This window comes from Lygodium microphyllum, chromosome 9, assembly GCF_053477565.2.
Source record: "Lygodium microphyllum isolate KBCC chromosome 9, Lygodium_microphyllum_v1.1.10, whole genome shotgun sequence".
Classification (NCBI taxonomy): Eukaryota; Viridiplantae; Streptophyta; class Polypodiopsida; order Schizaeales; family Lygodiaceae; genus Lygodium; species Lygodium microphyllum.
Window position 1 is genome coordinate 67,521,470 of NC_141143.1, and position 6,143 is coordinate 67,527,612.

The window sequence follows — 6,143 nt, forward strand, 5'->3', positions numbered from 1 at the left end:
CTAGATTCGAGAACCACCACTTTTTGGCGGATCTTGGTAGACACACCACTGATGGGACCTAAAATGGGCCTGCACTGGCTATGGCACTAGCCATACCTCATACATACAATAGATAACCCCACCACACGGCCTCGCGGACCAGGAGCATCTAAGACTCACTTTGCACTAAATACTTATGAAAATTTTGTGTTTGTATCCAATATGTAGTCCAACGTTCACCTTCCCATCTCCTCAGAGGGAGATCCCATAACATATAGGCATAATGCCTTGTAATACACACATAGGGAAGCACCTCTCGGCTGATTGCCGCGGCTCCACTGTGACTCTCCTACACCTCAGGGATTAGCCCCAAGATGCATCGCTAACACATGTAACATTCGTACAAACTCCACTCTTTCATAATTCCACGTTTCAGGAGATTTTAATTTACCTCACAAAACTTTCCCCAACGGAAACACCCGTCTAACCTACAGCTTAGGTTTCCTGTCCTCTCAGCGTTGGTCAAAGTTTTTCAAACAGGTGCAATGTATTCTAAGAGATATCACATGGCATACTTGATGCAAGGTGTATGACAATTGTGCACAACCATTTTATGATTAAACACAGCCATGTGAGGTGCGAAAAACAGCCCTTTTATGAATTTTAACTAACTATTATGTGCTGCGCTGCTTTAGGAACTAGCACAGGAACCTCCGTGCTACTAGTCACCTCTATTTAATTATGAAACAATCTCTAAATCCTATGCACAAAGAGAGAAATCAGAATTTTTATCTTTTCAGCAATTAGATCGCCACACAACCTTCATTATTCCCTCACCGTTTAGGTATTGCTGCGGTGCATAGGTATAAATGGTTGTTTCGTATCATTTTTGAAAGTAAAAAGTGATAAACACGGACTATAACATAAAAGAAAAGGCCAAACTGAGGCTTGACCCCATGCTTTAACCTTGCCACACATTCACACACATGAATCTTATTTTTCTATAATTTTTCCCATTTTTTACTATTTTTCTCTATTTATTATTCATGGAAAATAGATATTTTCTGATTTATTTGTATTGAATCGTTGTTTTGACTAAGATTTAACATTTTCTCTAGTTTTGTACCATTTTCATCCCTTTTCTCCAACTCAAAACCCAAAAAGACCACTAATTTCCACTAAAAATGCCATTTTACGGGTTTTAAAGTATTAATAACGACTCTAAATCATTACAGGTTTTGTGTTTCTGTAATTCCAGCCCTAAATCATGATGCAAACAAGATTCAAACAAAATTTCATTCAATATGAACAACGTTTGGACCATGAAACAACAAAAACAATCAAATTTCTCTATAAAATTGAAGCATACCGCGTGTCTTGCGTGTTGCGGGTTTTTTAATCATTATTCTGAGCAGGCCACAGACCAACCAGCAACCCCCTCATCGCTCATTCTCTCTCCACTTTCCCCTCTCTTCTCCACTCTCTTCTCTCACCTCTCAGTCCTCTTCTTGACAAGTGATATCAGAGCATTGGTCTTTGATCCATTTTGTCACAATCGAACCATAGATTTGTCTCTCAGATTAGTTGCATTCTAGTTTCTCAAGGGTAGGGTGTCCAGCTCTTGAAGTGGATAGGTGAAGAGACCAAGTATTCAAGTGCAAATGATAGCCTAGTCAAAGCTAAATGCAGGACACATGAAGGCCAAGATACAGGCACAATGGAAAAAATAGCAAGTTGTGGGAGGTAAAATGGTTAAAGAAAGGGTAATAGGAGTTAGACAGTGTTAAAATTCCAATTACTTTTTGAAGGCATGTTCTCTCTCTTCTTCCCTTCAATATTCTTGAAGATTTTATGGAGGCTAGCCATGGATCTTGATCTCATACTCTCTAAATCCTATTTCTTCCTCTTTCACTTTTGGCAATTGATCAATGAGTCTTGAGCAACACATGGAGCATAGTATCGACTAGATTGACTGAGTATTACTCCCTGGGACAACCTTGTCAAATCTGACACAAATGTGCTTATCTGTAGCAACCCTTTCGAGAATTGGTAGCCATTATTCTCTCTGATGAGTATCCAATAGTTCCTCTATTGCAAGTTTTCTTCATCTTTCAAGTGATTGATGAGAAGATTTGGCACCTTTTCTCTTCTCCTCTTCAAGAAATCCTAATACACAACAAAGAACAACAATAGCTACAACCTTGAAGTTTATGACTTCTTCAATTTTTGGTACTTGCTAACCTTCAAGGCTCTCCTACTACCATTATCATCCAACAGTAGCATCAAGATTGAAGGCATTGAAGGGAATTTCAACAATATCAAGCATAATAGAGCTACATTTTGGAAATTTTGATCAAAGAGCTTGAATTTCTTGTGTTCAAGCATTCAACGAGGCTCAAGGAAATTCTATTACAAAGGCTTTATGGTCTTCAAGAATAGTACAAACTAATTCATGAAGATTATAGACTATGGAACATTATGGACTAAATGGAACATTATTCTTTGACCGTTGGTGATTGAAGCTTGATTCTCTTTGAATCATGCATCTTCTTCAAGCTTTAAAGAGGTATTTCATCTTTTGTTAATCTCTAAAATATCTCTTAATCCACTTCCTCAAGCTTATCCACTTTTTGATGAGAGATAATGGTTTATTGAGCCCTTGAATGGACCATAAATCAAAGGTTATTACCTCTTTATGCTAATTAGATATTCTAAATCAATTATCAGCATTGATTCTATCTCATTTTCAATTATGGCTCCGATTTTTCATACTTTAATGCATAACCCTAATTTGTGCTTTTGATTCTCCTGTACCCAAGAAATAAATTGTAAAGGGTAAGTATTGCAATTAGTGAGTCACAAATTGTAGTTGTAAGACCCTCAGCCAATCCCCATTTTTAATTCTCTTTTATTGATCAATCTATGCATCTCATTAAAGGCTAAAAGAATTATTAATGCATCTCATCCCTATTTTCATAGAATAGAATGCTCTTGCCATGGATATACCCATCGAGGAAAAAGTTGGATGCATATAGTGGGATAAAAGAGAGGTGACCTTGTCTCACTATCAAAGATCCTAAAGGGATGCAACCCAATAGACCCGAGAAAACTTTGCCCTACTCTTGATTATTTGGAGCCCTTGTAGGGATTCCATCCCACCATTTTATCCCTCACACAAGTACATCGAGTGGAGTTATTGAAGGCTTGAAGTTCTCAACTGAAGAGCATTAAAATAAGGCACTTCTTGATCAAAATATAGGGATTACAAGTTGATTGCTATTCCTTTTGGCCTTTAAAAATAGGGTATAGATACTTGCAGGAGTAGCAAGACACTTGGACATTTATTGGGGAAGAATTTTAGTCATTTACAGGTACTATAGGTTATTCCAGGTCATGCATAGATTGTATACAAATTATTACATTGAAACATAGCACTAGGAATCGTTTCGGGGCATTGCCCACTTGATTATAGGTGTTGAAGTTATAGGTCATTTCAAGAAGTATTTATTAATACCTACATCCCTATCCAAGGTGTTATAGTGTTTTGTGACCTTAGCCTACAGGTAGTGGAGAGACCAAAATAATGAGTTTATAGGGTGATCGACTATTTTATGCAACATAAAAAGAATATTCTTAGAATATTTTGATTCAATTATAAAGTGAAGTTTAATAGGTCATCTCAAAGAGCTATTAGTTATCTTTGTTCTTTGAATCAAAAAGCTCCTCATTCGGATATTGTGGTTAAAAGTTAAAGCCATTTTTGTGTGAGGAGTTTTACTTGGATTGCACTTTGATAGTGAGTAGAAATGGCTAGAAATAATGAAAAGAAAAAACCATTGAGGATTTCCAGCAAAAAATTAAGGAAGAGAAGAAATGCATGAGACACATCATGGGAATCACAAGAGTATGGTGCATATAGTACTCTAAATGCCACACTTTGAACCATGAAACTAGACATTCCATTACACACATGGAGCTGGTTTCTAAGTTGGACCAACTGATGTAGCAAGTGGTTTAGTCAAATTCCCAAACCAAGAAAGTCATGGATGCAAATGGCCCACTCTACTAAGGACTCCTTGAAGAAATTGTTAAAGAGTCTTAAGATAAGCTTAGCGCTCAGATATCCATGCTTGTGGAAGCATAAATGGCAAAAAAGAAAGTAGAGAGTGAGATGATATGCTCCAAGTTACTTTTGGTAGACAGTTGCTGGCCTCATCAAGAAATTTAGCACTATAGATAGCATATTCAAATAAGATGGTAGCAATGTGAGCCTTAAGGGTCATATGTAAAACCCCTTCCAACCAACCTCCCCCCATTACTCCTCAATGTGTTACTTGATGGATTGAAAGCACCTTCAGTGGTAGCTACAACTGCAATAGGGGTTTCTAATGAGGTAGCAGATACACCTACTGAAATATTATCAGGTTGAGATGCAGTAAGGTTTTTAAGTTGCAAGGCAGACTCATAGAAGGCCTGCTCTGATTCAAAGCCTATGGCATCTATTCAATTGTGACTATCTAATGGTGCATACACTTGAGAGTGTATGCACCTTGTGTGAAGGAATTGCTTGCTAATTGTCTGGACCATAGAGGTACTCAAAGTTTATAGTGTGCATATCATCACTCTCCCACCTTTGTGTCTTCAAAGATGCCCTATCACCAAAAACCTTCACCCCTGCTGCTAAAGATGATTTAGGAAGCTCAATAGATCAACAATCATATCATTCCCTTTAGGCTATTTTGGTATGTTATAAGAATCTCTTTGTGTAGCTAGTACTAAAGGCTTGGGCCAACAAATATCATCTATTGGGTTACTAGTCTAGATATATTACTCCAATTGCCTTCACTTCCACAAGGCTTAAGTTTCCATTAACACAAGTCTTGCTTGCTTTAGTAATGGGAATGTGGACTTACTAGCCATAACCACAAGATAGCTATGTTATTAGGGAATAACATCTTTAAAAAGGATGGCCAATAAACTCCATTGAAGTTTTCTTGGTAGGTGTAGTTCATGATGTAGTTTCTTGGAAGGTCAGATTTAGATCGCAAAAGTTATTCCTAGCCATAATAATTCTTTAACACAAGTCTACTAGAGCAATGACATTAGCTGCCAAATCTTGGAGTTGTTGTGGAAAATTTCAAAAATTGGAATGGTATTCATATTTTCCAATTAGCCACAATTGCACTAAACCAAGCATGTCAATACTCTAGAGCAATTTCTAATTTCCATCCTTCTAAGGTCAACAAGATTGAGATGCAATGTCCAATAAAAACATGAGAGAATATAAACAAATTCTGATCAAGCCTTAGACTTGCTTTGATAGCTTGAAGCCCTAGCACAAACTGTTGATCTAGAGCAAGCCTCAGACCTACTTTGATAGATACAAGCTGGCACAAGTTGTTGATCCAAAACAAGCCTCAAACTTGCTTTGACTCATGGCCTCGTGGCACAAACTGATCCAGAACAAGTCTTAGACCTACTTTGATAGCTCCAAGCCCTGGCGCCATTTTGCTTAAGTTTAGATACCAATAATGGAGGGTGGGTCCCCAACCAATACAAGAGCAAGTAATGTGAGCATTACTGTGCACTTCCAAGAGCTACAACCTCGAACTTCTCAATGAACAATTGACAAAAAAAGGATCTCCAAAAAAAGTCAAAAGAGCTGAAACAATGGCCTTGGTCGCAATTGGATGGTTGTTTAATAGATTCATACACCATGAGATGAAATCATTGGATTATATGTCTATGGAGCATTGCTTAATATGAACACTATTGTTGCATAGAATGCATTGGATTATATGTTTATAGAGCATGATTTCAATCCTTCATCTTTGAAGGATTATAATTCAATTTCATCACTTTTGTAGATATTGATTCATAAACAGCAGAATTGCTTCCTTACAAGTAATTACCGAAGTTGACAGAAACTCTTGAAACGCTAATGTTTAGAGATGCACTCTACCTTTGCTACATTCATCTCAAGAGCATTTTTGAAAATTGCCAATAGTATGAGTAACTTTTGGCAAGTGGTTTTCAGCTCCATGGATACTAAGTTGGCTTCTTCTACAGCCTATATCATCTGCAAACTAATGGCCAAATAGAAAGCATAAATAAAAGGTTAGAGACCTACCTTAACCATTTCTGTCATGATGTGGAGTATGCAT

General features: G+C 37.3%; 1 pseudogene; it reads right to left on the reverse strand.

Moving 5' to 3' along the window:
* Positions 1-5,053: 5,053 nt before the first annotated feature.
* LOC148031132 (uncharacterized) lies at positions 5,054-5,714 on the reverse strand (annotated as a pseudogene).
* Positions 5,715-6,143: the final 429 nt, after the last annotated feature.